We start from the raw sequence: 16,506 nt of genomic DNA, 5'->3' as shown, positions 1-16,506 counted from the left end.
CTTGCCTGGTCTATGTCTGGGTTTTCACTCTTGGTGTTTGCCAGTGAGTCTTATGGCTGTTTCCTGACTGTGTCCTCTTATAGGCTGAGGGGATGCTGGAAGTTTTTATTGCTAACATTTAGCATAGTATATGGGCTTACAAGGTGGCTCAGTTCAGTTCAGTCGCTCAGTCGTGTCTAACTCCTTGCAACCACATGAACCGCAGCACACCAGGCCTCCCTGTCCATCACCAACTCCCGGAGTTTACTCAAACTCATGTCCATTGAGTCAGTGATGCCATCCAGCCATCTCATCCTCTGTCGTCCCCTTCTCCTCCTGACCTCAATCTTTCCCAGCATCAGGGTCTTTTCAAATGAGTCAGCTCTTCGTATCATGTGGCCAAAGTATGGGAGTTTCAGCTTCAACATCAGTCCTTCCAATGAACACCCAGGACTGATCTCCTTTAGGATAGACTGGTTGGATCTCCTTGCAGTCCATGGGACTCTCAAGAGTCTTCTCCAACACCACAGTTCAAAAGCATCATTCTTCGGCACTCAGCTTCCTTCACAGTCCAACTCTCACATCCATACATGACCACTGGAAAAACCACAGCCTTGACTAGACAGACTTTTGCTGGCAAAGTAATGTCTCTGCTTTTTAATATGCTGCCTAGATTGGTCCTAACTTTTCTTCCAAGGAGTAAGCATCTTTTAATTTCATGGCTGCAGTCACCATCTGCAGTAATTTTAGAGCCCCCGAAAATAAAGTTTCTCACTGTTTCCATTGTTTCCCCATCTATTTGCCATGAAGTGATGGGACTGGATGCCACGATCTTAGTTTCCTGAATGTTGAGCTTTAAGCCAACTTTTTCACTCTCCTCTTTCACTTTCATCAAGAGGCTCTTTAGTTCTTCTTTGCTTTCTGCTATAAGGGCAGTAATGTTTTGAAGTCATGCTCAAAATTCTCCAAGCCAGGCTTCAGCAATACATGAACTGTGAACTTGCAGATGTTCCAGCTGGTTTTAGAAAAGGCAGAGGAACCAGAGATCAAATTGCCAACATCCGCTGGATCATCGAAAAAGCAAGAGAGTTCCAGAAAAACATCTGTTTCTGCTTTATTGACTATGCCAAAGCCTTGGACTGTGTGGATCACAATAAACTGTGGAAAATTCTGAAAGAGATGGGAATACCAGACCACCTGACCTGCCTCTTGAGAAACCAGTATGCAGGTCAGGAAGCAACAGTTAGAACTAGACATGGAATAACAGACTGGTTCCAAATAGGGAAAGGAGTACGTCAAGGCTGTATATTGTCACCCTGCTTATTTAACTTATATGCAGAGTACATCCTGAAAATGCTGGGCTGGATGAAGCACAAGCTGGAATCAAGATTGCTGGGAAAAATATCAATAACCTCAGATGTGCAGATAATACCACCCTTTATGGCAAAAACTGAAGAAGAACTAAAGAGCCTCCAGTGAGTTAAAAAAAAAAAAAAAAAATCCTCCTGCAATGCAGGAGACCAGGGTTCAATCCCTGAGCCAGGAAGATCCCCTGAGAAGGAAATGGCAATCCACTCCAATATCCTTGCCTGAAAAATCTCATGGACAGAGGAGCCTGCTGAAATCATTCAGTATTTATTGAGTTGAATGACAAGTGACTGTTAAAAATCTCAATCATTTGTGTATGTTTAAATCATCTAATTTGTATAGATGATTTGTACACCGTGTCCCTACTATGACTCAGTACCTGGAACACAGCTGGCCCATGATAAACATTACACTGGAAACATGTAAAAGAATATACTTGCTTATATTTAGAAAAGCTAAGCCTACAAACTCCATAGGCATCAAGACACACCTTAAAACAAACGCAGTCTTAACAACTGAACGCGAAAATGTTAACATTCAAGATCTGTCGGAATAAGTACGCAGTAAGGATCTGAGTTGCACATACCCTCCAGTTCAGTAATATTACTGACTGCTTGTAATCTGAAAGAGATCCAGAGGATGCTGCCTCACCCTGGAGCAGAAAGTCCCAGAGGACAGGACCTTATCTATCTTTAATCCTGGCACAGCGCCTGGTGAGTTATATGCTCTAGAAATATTATTTGCTTGTTGAATGAATAAATGACCAATGGCTCTTTCCCTGATGAATACCCATGGTAGTCAGCTTTTAATACATGGCTACAAATGCTCTTTGAAGCATCTATCATTGTTAGTTTTTCCTCTGATATCAATACCTCTTGACTAAAATCTATGAACCCAAACTACATACTCCCACACAGCTGGGACACTGAACACAAAACCTACTGATTTCTCCACCCAGCTTGGTGTCTACACTGACAACCCAGCTTGGTGTCTACACCGACATGATTTTGCTACTCCGTTGTCTTCATTTGTGTAACTTGACTAGGCCAGGAGGACTCCGGCCTAGGCAAAGATTGAATACTCATTATACAACCTTCCTTCAAGGCATATCGATGCTTTATCAGAAAGCATCAACAGTTTAAGCCCTAAAACCAATATTTAGCCACCCTACCATGATCTTGATCTAATCCTAGTCAAACTCCCTTCCCTGCCACCCCCAGTGCCATCACTCCTCCTCTGCATTTGAAAACCCTCATTAAAACAAACTTCCAGTTCTCAATAAATTCCAACCATGCCTTCCCTCTTCAAGGTGATGCTAAGGCCCACTGGTGGGGGGCGGGGGGTCTCCCTCCTCAGGCCCTAAACCCAGCCTGGCCTCACCAGCAGGCTATGCTGCTAGAGCCAGCATCCAACCAGACTCTAACGTGAAACAATCAGAAGGGAATACTCCATTGCACATGGGTGCAAAAGAAAACAGTTTAGCTTCCATTTTTAATTGGTTTACACTATTTCTACATGAAGATCAATGAGCATAAAGCCTTATAGTTCAAATGTGCAAACGTCATAGACTTCACTGTACGTGTATCTAGGTAACACAGCACAGACCCTCCCTCCCACTCCAAGTAAAATGACATCTGAAACATCTGGAAACAGACAAAGCAGTGTACCCCCACCAGACAAGCTTAATATACCTGCTCTCTTTCAAAGACTACCAGAGAACTCATCTTTATTTTATCCTTTAACTTTTTGATTTTTAAACCCACTTAATTAGAAAGTAAGGTTTTTTTACTCTTAACTGATTCCCAACAAGGCATGTTTGGTAACACTGACACTTTTTTCCCTTCTCAAATAATAATCAGGAAGAGGCTTGTTAGGATCAGGTGACCACACACACACATAAATACACACACACAAGTACACTGCCCAGGGTGCCAGTCAGCATGCAGTTATAGCCAGCCACACTCCGATGGGACCGCTCAGTCACAGCTCTTGGTCTGAACCTGGTGAGAAACGCCCATGCTTATATGGGATACAGTTTTTTTTTTCCCAAGAAAAATATGACCAAAAGGGAACATCTAAAATTTTCATGTTCTCTTTTAAAATCATAGCACTGATAAAGGCAGTGTGGTGTCAACAATTTAAATGGTACTCCTGTAGTGCCTGGAGCAAGGGCCTAAAATACCCTCAAACCTGCCTGTACTTCACTGTACCCAACCTGACTGAGGTATGAGTGTGGACAGAACCTGCTTCCTCCACCAGCAGCATCTGCCAGGCCTGTTCGCTAGACCAGCCCCCTGTTCTCTCATTTCCAGCTCCATCTGTTAGCAGCCAGAGCTCCTGGCCTCCCCCAATCAATAGAAATTGACTAAAAGTCAGACAAGAAATTCAGGCAAGGCTTTACTAGGGGCCCTGCTGCAGCAGAGGGGAGCGAGAATAAACAACAGGTTCCCTTGCTTGCTCCCTTCCTGAGTGGGGTAGAGCTTCCTTATACGGGGTGAGGGTGGGGATGTGTTCAGAAGATGGCTGGATGGGTGGCTTAGACGGCTTGCCCACCCCTCAGGTGGCATTGAGTGCAGGAGGCAGGCACAGTATTCTGCTTTTGTTCCAGCCTCTTCAAAGTGGCAGTTGGGTTTTTTGGTCTCTGTGTATCTTTTGTCCAGAAACTGTCCCAAATGCGCACGCACCCAGTTACTTTTAGTCCCAGGCAGTTTCTCTGCATCTTGTTGCTTGAGGAAAGGGGTGTGCAGGTGTAAGCATTGCAGCAAAGGGTCCCAGAACATCTCACAGCCGCACACCGGGCTCAGCGGGAAAGGACAGCAGGTCTGGGGGACTGGGTGCTCACAGTAGCCACTGTCCCCCTCTGGATCCACCTGCTTCCTGGGAAAGCGGGAGGCAGGGGGAGAGAAGCACTCCTGGTGTTTGAAGGAAACCAAAAGCTGCCCAAAATGTTCAGAACAAGCTTTTGCACTCAATATAGATGTTCAGAGCCCAGAATCAAGCAAAGAGCTTGAAATAGGAAACATCATGACATATATAAATAATTCTGCTTGTTACAGAGTTTCATATTCTTAACAGGGGTCAGGAAAACAAGCTGTGGAAAGGGGTTCTGCAATTTGGCAGACATGGGAGAGTTTAATTAAAATGAAAGGTGTTTTTTTTTTAACCAGATAAATTTGTCTTTTCCTGTTTAGTTGGTGCCCAGACTTATTTGAACTAAAACAGAATTACTAATAATTGCTCTAATGGAAAACATTAAAAGGTGTGACCTGTAACATCCTGGGAGCAAGATCACTCAGACACAAAAAGGAACCGCAGACTGTGACATTCAATCAACAGTCCCATCACGGCATAAAGGGGGTCACATCTGCCCCAGACAAGGCGAGGGGCACGAAGCCCACCTTTGCCTCTCTGCCACACCTCAGTTTCTCTTCCTGGCAAAGGAGCCTCTCACATCAAAGACCCAAGGTCCTAGGAAGATTCAGCCTTGCTTTGGCTTTTTGGAGATCAGGGATCTGTGAAATATAGCACAGATGACAGATAACAGATCTGCAACACAGATCACACGCCCGAGGCACAAGAGCACAGGTGACCAGCTTGCTTGTTACTAAAGGAGGGTGCTTTTGTAGACTCTTCACTCCAAACTCGGGGCTATGATCCCACGAGGTCTGACTGTGCTGCTAAGGTAGCAAGAAATTCAGGCTGGAAGAATGAAAAATAAATGATCATGCACTTAGGAACTCATGTGCACTGCTAGAGGAAATGTGAATTGGCACACCCACTTTGGAAAACACAGTGGCATAATCTAATAAATTTGAAGATACTAATATTGTATGGCTAAGCAATTCCACTCCTATGTTTAAACCCCAGTGTGGACTGTGCTTTGTATACACCAAGAAGCATGCATAAAAATGTAATGATCAAAAATAGAAGTGATCTTAATGTCCATCTATAATAGGATAAGTTACAGTATGCTGCTGCTGCTAAGTCACTTCAGTCGTGTCCGGCTCTGTGAGACCCCATAGACGGCAGCCCACCAGGCTCCCCCGTCCCTGGGATCCTCCAGGCAAGAATACTGCAGTGGGTTGCCATTTCCTTCTCCAATACATGAAAGTAAAAACTGAAAGTGAAGTCGCTCAGTTGTTACAGTATAATTAAACACTAATATTCTAACAATAAAAATGAATTGCACGCTAATAGAGAAGAAACTAAGAAATATAATGCTGAGGGGGGAAGTCACAAAAGAATACACAGAATACGTATGAATTAATATGAAGTTTTTTAAAAAGTGAAAACTAAACCTTCTATTATATACCAATACGTGGGTGGTAAAACTATGAAAAAAAATAAGATAACGGTTACCTAATAACACCTCTGAGGGTAAAGAGATGAACGTGGCTAGGACGGAATGAGGGGCACTGGTATTACTGGGGTTCAGTGATGTCTGTAGGTCTCTTCTTCTCTCTCCCCATTCACTCACATAGCTGTGTTCAAGGCCATCTTCAGAACAACTAAAACTCTGAGGCTGGGCTCAAGCAGCCATCTCTTCTAAAGATTCCAAAGGGATTCTATAATCATTCAAAGCCAGAGCTGAGATCTGCTACTTTAAATAAATATCTGGTAAACAAAATCCAGATCTATGCCTCCCATTTATACCACTGTCTTCCTGATCATCTCTGGGAAGGAAATCCAAAAAAAGAGGGGATATGTGCATACATATGGCTGATTCACTTTGGTGTACAGCAGAAAATAACCTAACATTGTAAAGCAACTATACTCCAATGAAAAAAAAATTTTTTAAGGGTTCATTAACTAAAAAATGTCACCAATGAATGAGACCGAAAAATACTTCTGACTTTTACAAGCTATTTTTAACCTACATCACTTGCTGCTACACCAAGATACAGCCTTAAACATTAAGCAAAATATTAAACCTGTGGCGGTGAGAATAATCTAGCAGCAAATATTTTTGAACAAGTCCTTCTACTGTGCAGGGTTCAGAAGTCCTTCTCTTTTCCAGAGTTTACCAATGTTTCATAACTCCTGAGTAGAGCCACGAAAATGTATTCAATCCTATAAGCTGATGAACAAAATATATTTTTTAATTCACATAAATCCTATCAATTAAAATAAGTTCTACTCTGGTTTCCAAAGCCACATATATATTCACAGAGGTTTCAATTTGTGCATCTAAGTCACTGAGCAGACGAACATTGAATCAAAAGACTACCATACGCCAGGACCCATGGACACAAAGCAGAAGCATATAGCCAGCCCATTTTAGTTTGCAATAAAATAAATATCTTGCCCATGAAATCCTATCTGGTAACTACAGCTCTAGGAAAGTGTGAACAGAAATAAGGAAACTATCTGACCTACAAAGTTAATTACAGGTTAATCAACCTACATCATGTATCACAATTTAAAAATTTATAGGTGTTTATAAAACGATGAGCACAAAAAGAATAAAAAACTATTAGCAAAAATTACACGGAGAGTACCACACACAATCTCGGATATTTTTCAGGACTCTCAATGAGAAAGGGAGGAGAGATGGTATATTATGGCATCTTCCATTTGGGGAGTCTAATCAGGGCTTTGGTGTGTGTATAAACAAATCCACCTTCCACACAGAAGATCGGAGCTTAGTGAGTCTAGGATAGGAACTGCAAATAAAAACACACTCATGGGAAAGATATGGAAACACGACGTCCCGTGGAGCACAATACCAACACAGCAGGCATGGTGGGATTGTAAAGCCAAAAGGTATAAGAGGACTAAAAAAGCACAATGGCAGGGTTTAGCTTCCTAGAACATCTGCTCTGCATCAGACACGTTTGAGATACTCAGATCATAAAAACCCCTGACTGAAAATCTGGGAAAACACCAACCACACACACAGTCATTCCAGAAAATTCACATTTTGATACTCAGTTCTGGAATGCACTTCATAGATTTTGTATCTCACAGAGCTTGACTGTATCTACGTTGTGGAACTAGTGCTAAACCAGCTGAAACACTAAAACATCCTTACAGAACTCACAAATGGCAATCCAGTGTCTGGCTTTCACAATCTGGGGACACTCCCAGACTGCCTTGTACAATACGGGTACCGACACAAGATACGAAGGCCAGACACAGCACTGTCTCATGCAAAGGGATCGGATTAAAGACCCCTAACAGTGATGCCGCTCTGGGAAGACCATCGAATTCCCCAATCTTAAGTTGCTTCATCTGTAAAAGGAAAGGACTATCTGCTCAGCCTCGTATCCAAGACTGTCAGGGGCTGTAACGAAAATAACATATGAGACAGGGTTCTCTAGAACTAAGAAAGCCCATATTGGGGGACTTACCAGGCATACATATTTGTCTGGTCTTTTTAATACAAAAATACAATAAACACTCGCTAAATAGATCTATGTATATTTGAAAGCAGTCTCCCTCTGGTTATAATTAAACATCATAATTTAAGGGAACTAGTCATCTGCTGAAGAGGCATATAATCGCATCACTGTAGGACGCCAGATGTGCCATTAAGACAAATGTGCATCAGTGCCACGGCTTGGGCAGCAGGCGGTCATCAGGTGCCATAAGCAGTAATTATGTCATACTTGCTTGTCCAGCCTGTGCAACAGACTTTTTACATTTGTTAATATTTCTTCAAGGCTCTGATTTCCATCTACCATTCATTCATTCATTCACTTGATATTTGTTGACAGCCTGCGATGCACTGGGCATTCTTCTGCTCTCCCCTCACACCACAGGGGAGCCTCTGGAATCCCCAGGCACCCTTCCAAGTGACCCTCCAGGAACCCTGTTCTGTTTGGAAGACAAATGAAAATACACCACAATCTAATTCTATTACTGACAAGAAGGAAAAGCACAGACTCATCGTATCTTAGAAATGGCCTTTTGAAGTTTGCATTGAGATTCTGAATTTAAACACAGCCAGGAAACTGGCCACACATCTGCCTTGCCCTGGAAGCCACAGATCCAAGCCCGCATGGAGAAATATTTAATTTGGTGGCTATGAGCTGCAACTTTAGTGGGAGATCATATCCCCTCCTTCAGCACAGGGGCACACTTAGGAAGGGATATTCCGGTGAGAGAAGGAGAAGATAAATAGGGTAATCCAAACAGAATACCAATACATAAGTCTACCTGGGATGAGAGTGAGAATGGAAGGTCGGAAAAAGTCACTTAGAAGTCCAGATGGCAGCTGTTAGGCATGGTGTGAATCAGTCACCACATCTACTTTTATCTCACCCTTGCTAGGTGCCAAGGACTTTACACTTCTTGTTTCCCTCTAACATTTATTATGCAATTCACATGTGTTATATTTCATCTCATCAACTCCTGACTAGCACTGCACCAGGTAGGGGCAGAAACAGAAGCTTGACATAATTATGCAACTGCCCAAACTCACTCAGGTAGTCAATGGAACATCAAGAATCTGAACCCAGATTCTGCTACTTCTAAAACTCAAGTTCCTAACTATTATGCTTCCCACTGTTGCAGTCCAGACACTCAGTCCTGCCCAACTCTTTGCGACTCCACGCACTGCAGCACGCCATGTTTCTCTGTCCTTCAGTATCTCCCAGAGTTTACTCAAACTCGTGTCCACTGAGTCAGGGATGCCATCCAACCATCTCATCCTCTGTCTCCCACTTCTCCTCCTGCCCTCAGTCTTTCCCAGAATCAGGGTCTTTTCCAATGAGTTGGTTCTTCAGCAAAGATAATGAGATAAAAGAAGACAAACCCAAGAAAAGGAGAGCAGAAAGACAGAACTTGAATACATCAACAGATTGAGAGTGGGGAAGAGCAAGCAGCAGGAAACTAAGCCTCAGCAATCCTAAGAGCTCAGGCAGGCACCCCACTCTCCAGAAGGCCATCTGTCTCCACACACAAGTGCGTGTGCACACACGCACTCTCTCATGACAAATTTGCAAAACAAAAGCTGCTACAGCTCCAGGTATGGGGAAGAGAAAGTGGGCATGTAAGAATCACTATCAAATAAAACCTGGGGTAGAAAGACAGAAGACCTGAGGGCTATACAGACTTGTGCCCACATCATGACCCATATTTGAAAGAATCAAGACCAGGCCTTGTAAAGTTCACCGGGGCCCAGCAAAGGGGCCGCTGTTCCAGGACACAGGTTTGACCACTTCCCTAAGACCACCCCACCACTTCCAGCTTGCTGCCCGCCCCCCATGCCAGGCTTCACCCACCCATCTTCAACCATCAGCCTTTTTAAGCTCTAAGCACTTGGAAGTTTTTAACCAATATTTGATTTAATTTTTAAATAAAGTAGAACATGGAAAGTTAAAAGTGAAAGTATGAGTCGCTCAGTCGTGTCCAGCTCTTTGTGACCCCTTGGACTGTAGCCCGCCAGGCTCTTCTTCCCATGGAATTCTCCAGACAAGAATACTGGAGTGGGTAGTCATTCCCTTCTCCAGGGGATCTTCCTGACCCAGGGATCAAACCAGGGTCTCCTGCATTGCAGGCAGATTCTTTACTGTCTAAGCCAAAAAGTTGCCAGTATTCAAATTCTATTAAAGAAATCTATGAAAACAGTAAAAAGTTTAACTTTTTTTACTCAAGATAAGTATTAAGAGAATACTTGGCTACAGTCATGTTCAAATTCACTTTCAGTCCCCCATGTACAACCCCAAACTGGCCCACACATTTGAAGGGTTCCCCAAAGAGAAATGCCAGAAATGAAACACTGCCACCCAGAGATGAAATTCAAAACCTTCTACTGCCTTGAATCCTTTGGGAAGCACAGTAGGGATGGGCGTTTGAAAATAAAAGCTTCCACTTGCATTGTTTTTTCCTTGAAAATTTTGAGAGTAGGAGAAAATGACCAAAAAATAACCTGAAGAGAACCCTATTCTCTATTTCTCAGGAGTGAGAATAAATAATCATTCTCTACTCTAGTCTCAGGGCCACTGGTGTCCTGTAGGAAGCTTAATTTTTAAGGAAAAGTTTACTTTAAGCTGCTTTTTCTTCTTTAAAATACAGTGCCTTAAACACTGTGCTTAATAAGAGTTGTGCTTAGTAAGTGCTTAATAAGAATGTGCTTAATAAGAGTTGACTGACTTAACTGCAGGAAAAATCCAAATGACTCAAAGGGGGAAAAGCGCCTTTCTTTAAGAGGTCAATTCTGTGTTACATTCTTTACTGCCAAAAAATTTATTCTTTAAAAATGACAAGCTGAAAAAAAAAAAGAGAGATGAAAGGCAGAGGAACCAGTTTTAGGTTAAGGGTTTTAAAAAAATGATGCACATTTGTGTGCACGTGCATGGCTAAGTATTATGAAACAATTTTACCCATTTGCCCTCGGACCTGTCTTAAAGATCATTCTCTCCACCACTAGCAGTTATCCAGTGTGTTACCTCAGCAACTGAAGGAATATAATACCAGATTTAAACGTCAGAAGAGAAAGTGTGGAGATGTCTGTTGCACCAGGTACTATCAGAAATGCCAGAAGGCTAGAAAGTAACACTGAGTGTATACACAACTGCTTGAAAAATGTCAAGATTTCTGGGAAAAACATATATCCCAGAATTAGTCAACACTCATAATGCATTAATTTTAAAACCCTTCCAATTTTGTTTTTTAAACCTAAAAACTTGTATTTTGTGATAAACCTGTCCTTTATAGGTTTCCTGCCCACTGGTAGGACATCAGCTGATGTTATCTCAAACTTTCTGTCCAGGACAAAGCTTTAGGGCAGAAAGACAAAGCTGACATTTCACAACGTCCGTGGGACAGCAAGCAAGCCTTCTAATTCATCCCCTTTACTAATAAAACCTGGTACCCAGGTGGCAGCACACCAACAGGGCCTTGCTCCTGAGCCTCACTTTATTTTCTTTCAATTTCTAGAGCTAACAGACTGTATTCAAACACCTCTGTTTCAAGTGTTAAACATCTTGCCTCTTACTGGTTACAGATCTCTTCTATTCAAGGAAAGATAAACAGATAACTCCCTCTGTTGAACACTGCTGGCCCTCAAATTCCCTTCTCTTGTTGCCTAGAAAGAAGAGATGTTCCGGGTATGTGGCTTGAAGCAAGAGGTAGGTGTCACAGAAAATTGGCAGTTCCCACTGAGTCTTTCATAATGAACTGCTAATTCTCGCTTAACAGCATTTCCTGCAAATAAGCAATATTATACAATGGTTCTTTAAACTCCTTAAAGAACACTAAACAATTCAGACACGTGTGGCAGTGGTAGAGAACCCGCTCACCAGTGCAGGAGGTGGGGGTTCATCCCTGGGTCAGGAAGATCCCCTGGAGAAGGAAATAGCAACCCACTCCAGTATTCTTGCCTGGGAAATTCCATGGACAGAAGGAGCCTGGTGGGCTACCGTCCATGAGGTTGCAAAAGAGTCAGACATGACTGAGCAGCCGCAACAATGGTTGCTGAATAACCTCTATTATAAATTTTTTCCTAAGCCCTTCTGGTTGTCTGCGTTTCTTTTCCTTTTATCCCCCATTAAGTTGTAAAATAGAGAAAAACAAACATTCTCCTTCAAAGGGAATTTATAAAGACGCTATTAATAAGGCAGAGCATCATGCTAACCACTCTGCTTAGTAACAGCAGTACCTCACCATTAAACTTGTGGCCCCACTGAGGCTTCTACTTCAAGTCACCATTCACTACAGTATGACTTGTTTTCGCACAGACAGATACTATTAGGTTGGCCAAAAAGTTCACTTGTAAACTTACAGGAAATACCCAAATGAATTTTTGGCCAACCCAATACTTGGCCCGGCCCTTGCAACATGTATTCTGCAACCAACGTACCATTTCTCTAACTTCTAGATTTAACTTTAAGTCTGTTCTGTTTACTATTACTCCACTGGTGGTGTAACTCCACTTGCAAGGAAAGGTACATACTGTTGACCTGATCTTTGGAATTAATTAAAATAACAGTCTTTGGAATTATCATTAAAACAAAAAAATTCCCTGAGCCACTGTCAGTGGGTCCTACCCATTTTATCCATTGCTTTTCTTTGGAGACAGCTCTCCAGCCAACCATAAAATTACAGAATGAGAAACCAGCTCTCAAAATACATTGGCTATGTTTATACCCAAGACAGCCATGCCAAAAAAAAAAAGCTGCAAAGGCTCAATCAGCTCGCCCTGAAAACTTCTTCCACTTATAGAATCAGCTCTAAAGGTAGGGACAAAGTTTAACTCTTTAAACTTAATAAAGCAGTCTGACATATTTTCTTGGCTTCATTAAAAATTTCTTTTTTTTTTTTTTAATTTATTTATTTATTTTTAATTTTTACTTTACAATTCTGTATTGGTTTTGGCATAGATTGACATGAATCCACCACAGGTGTACATGTGTTCCCAAACATGAGCCCCCCTCCCACCCCCCTCCCCACAACATCTCTCTGGGTCATCCCCGCGCGTCAGCCCCAAGCGTGTCATCTCCTGCATCAGACATAGACTGGCATTTCGATTCTTACATGATATTATACATATTTCAATGCCATTCTCCCAAATCATAAAAATTTTAATGTATATGTCCTACAGATTCAATTCATGGTGCCACCCTTCTTAAAAGTTCCTACCACAGGAAAAAAAAAAAAGAGAGAAATGGTGTTAATGCTAGGAAAAAAAGAGAAATGGTGTTAATGCTAGGAAAAAAAAATGGTAGGTGTTAATGTTAGGAAAAAAAGAGAAGTAGGTGTTAATGCTATAGTGGTAACCACCTGCAATATATCAATGCATCTAATCAACATGTGTACACATCAAACATATCTGACAATATATGTCAGTTATATCCCAATAGCTGAAAAAAACAGGTTGTTATGTTTTCACAATTGGTATAATTGATGAGTTCTTCTCATCCACAGCAAAGAACTTCTGCCTATAAGGAGATCTTTGAACAAATAAAGTACTTTTACCTAGAGACCTGAAGAAAAGTCCAAACTCATTTTTCACAACAATTTACTTTGGCAACAAATGTCTTGAATCTACAAACTGTTACTACAAATTGATTTGTAAATGTATATATATGCTGTGAGAGAGCGTTGTATATGACTTTTTTAAAGTAAATGGGCTTTTCCTTCCTTAAATCAGAATGCACAGGGGACTTTCCTGGTGGTCTGGTGGCTAAGACTTGGCTCCCCATGCAGGGGGCCCAGGTGCGATCCCTGGTCAGGGAATGAGATCCTACATGCCACAACTAAAGATCCCACGTGCTGCAACTAAGGCCTGGTGCAGCCAAATAAAAAGAAAAAAATGTATACCCAAGACAAGCTCTACCTACCTCCATAGATCAGGAGAGGCGCTATGTTCCCAGGTGCAAGGCCGTCAGTCCTCTGAGACGGCATCTGCAGTCCCTTTGGGATCTTTACTCAAATGGCAGCCTCCCCAACTGCTGCCAAGGTTGGTGATGGCAAGTTTGGTATTTGCAGCCATGTCAGGCTGCTGGACACACAAGTGAAAAGAAGTAATTTGAGCAGAAAGGGAAGCCTACAACTCAAGTTATCTGAGCACAGCAGAATTTTTTTTTTTTAATAGAGTATTTCAAGCCAGTTAACCTGTCAAAAGTATGCCAATCTGAGAAAAGATTTCTGTCCAAAAAAACAATTTAAAAATCCAGAACAAAAACAAATTAAATGTGAAGTTTTATTGGTTATTATATTACTAAAGTTTTACTATAAATGTGAGGTCCTGAGACCCTGAAGAAGCTTTAATCACAAAAGCTATTTCTCAGAAAGAATGGGTTTAATTTTATGAGACAGAAACCCAATTTTATTTATGGCACCAAATTCAATAAAACACAGGCTATTTCCTTCCCTCAGAGAATAACTGAGCTGCATGATGAGTAATGACCGATAACATGCAGGGCTAAGGAAAGGCTCTGCCTCACTTTATAAGACACGACAGCTTAGACTCTGACCCTCCGGTAGGTTCTCGGGCCTCTCTGATAACTCTTATTTAGTGTTTGAAAAAAGAAAAATGATAGATTTATTATAAAATGTGAGGAAATACAGTCGTGCTGCACAGTAAGGCTTGCATCAGACTTATCCATGACAAAATCATTACAGAAATCAATTTTACTCATTCCTTAACATCCTCTGTGAGTGCGTGCTAAGTCACTTCAGTCGTGCCTGACTGTTTGAGACCCCACCAGGCTCCTCTGTCCGTGGGATTCTCCGGGCAAGAATACCGAAGTGTGTTGTCACGCCCTCCTCCAGGGAATCTCCCCGACCCAGGGATCGAAACCATGTCTCTGATGTCTCCTGCACTGGCAGATGGGTTCTTCACCACTAGCACCACCTGGGAAGCCCAGCATCCTCTGTACCCCCCTAAAAAGCATAAATGCACACAAAATTTTTTAAATAAATGTTAACAGCACAGTATCAAATAGCTTCTGGATAGGTCATAGGAGAAATAGTTACTAGAGGAAAAAACCTGTTTTCCATTCATGATGCCCCAACCATTAACACATGGTTAAACTTCAGTGTGCTACATGTCACAGTTTACTCCTTACTTTGCTAATGTAATTAATCTGTCTCAAAGACAAACAACGCTAATAAGACATGTATGCTAAAAAAGCTGCATTGACTTTGCTGAAAATACTGAACAGTATCAAGTACTAATATTTGAATTCTATAATAACAAAAAGAAAATAATTCTTACAATAAAGTACATTTGATCTGCAGACTCTCTGTAATTGTAATATAAAGTCATTCTATTTTCAACGCTTTTTGAGAAATTAATGGCCTTAATGTGAGTAAATTGATGAAAAGTAAAAAATAAATTCAAATCACTCTGCTTACAGAGAAAGAAAAGAGAAGCACTGATCACATAAGAGATTCTAAGCATCTTGGATCATAGCTCTACTACACTGAGGAGAAGGATCAGAAATGTGACTCAGCAGACTCCTGAACCACCCTCCTCGCATGGAAATGGACAGCTACACACAGAGCAATTCCTACTGAGAGAAATCCAGGAACTACCCCAGTGCCTCCTACACATAGGGAGAAAGAGAGAATACATTGAGATGGGTAGGAAAGGCTGAGACAAACTCTTGCCATTAACCCCATGCCCAGCACAGCACCATACAATCAGAAGGGAACACCGAACTCCCAACTTTTCCCTGAGGATTCAAGGGTTTTCACGGTACATATAACACTCCAACTTTTAAGGCTTCCACCTGAGGGATGGGCCCCTAAAATACCTATCTCTGAAAGCTTATATGACTTATATTAATGAATCTCACAGGACTGTAGCAATTAAAGCAGCAGCTCTAAGATGGGCACATAAGCATCCACCATGGCTGTCCCCCAGGGCTCAGTATAGAATGAGCAAGCAAGCACGCCCAGTCTCTCCCAGGAAGAAATCTGACTGTATATTTTATGAGCTGCTGCCCAGTGGTCTAGCTTCTCATTAGCATGCATTGAGGGGCTGGCTGTGATTCTCCCTGGACCCCAAGGAAGCCAGCTGGCAACTCCTTTATTCCTTTGCTCCAGTCCCATTCCACCAGTAAAGCCAGGTCACCAGCACCTCTCTGAAAGGAACTGCTTTTACGGCTATGACTCAAGCAACAGGTCCCAGATCACCAGGCACCAACAGGCAATGGGGCTTGCATTCACAAGTCCCACAGGACTGTGGTGGATAAAGCAGCAGTTGTTAATGGCTGTGCACATAAGCACTTGCTGCAACAATCCCCCTAGGGTTCTTTACAGAAGAGCAAGCTAAAAACACTCATCTTCCATTCTTTCCCTGGAAGGGATTTGATTGCATGCTCTCCCAGCTCATGCCTTCTAGTCGCCCTGCGTCTAGGTGCTGACTGAGATCCTCCCCTTTGGGGCATTGACAGGTCTTGGCACATGCTCAACTACTGGGAACTACCAAGAGCAAAACAGTAACTTGGACTATCACAAAGATTTAAGAGGCAACCAGGAGCTTAGGCTGGGATGATTGATTAGGCTCATCTACACAAGAGCAGTCTGTCAAGACGGGGAGAGGTGGCTGTTTTATCTGATGCACAGAAAACAAAACAGAGTCAAGGGAAATGAAGAAACATAATAATAACATAAAAAAAAGATAAATCTCCAAAAACTAATCTTAATGAAATGAAATAAGTGATTTATCTGAGAGAGAGTTCAAAATAACAAAGATGCTCAGCGAGG

At 42.0% G+C, this 16,506-nt stretch overlaps 1 protein-coding gene across 3 annotated transcripts in view; it reads right to left on the bottom strand.

The window, feature by feature from the left end:
- Nucleotides 1-16,506, bottom strand: part of ARHGEF28 (Rho guanine nucleotide exchange factor 28) — a 340,651-nt gene that overhangs the window by 182,364 nt on the left and 141,781 nt on the right. The gene's annotated exons all lie outside the window — the stretch shown is intronic.

This window comes from Oryx dammah, unplaced genomic scaffold (assembly GCF_014754425.2).
Source record: "Oryx dammah isolate SB20612 unplaced genomic scaffold, SCBI_Odam_1.1 HiC_scaffold_20, whole genome shotgun sequence".
Lineage (NCBI taxonomy): Eukaryota > Metazoa > Chordata > Mammalia > Artiodactyla > Bovidae > Oryx > Oryx dammah.
Note: the sequence above shows the minus strand (reverse complement) of the source record. Positions and strands in the feature narration are given on the sequence as shown.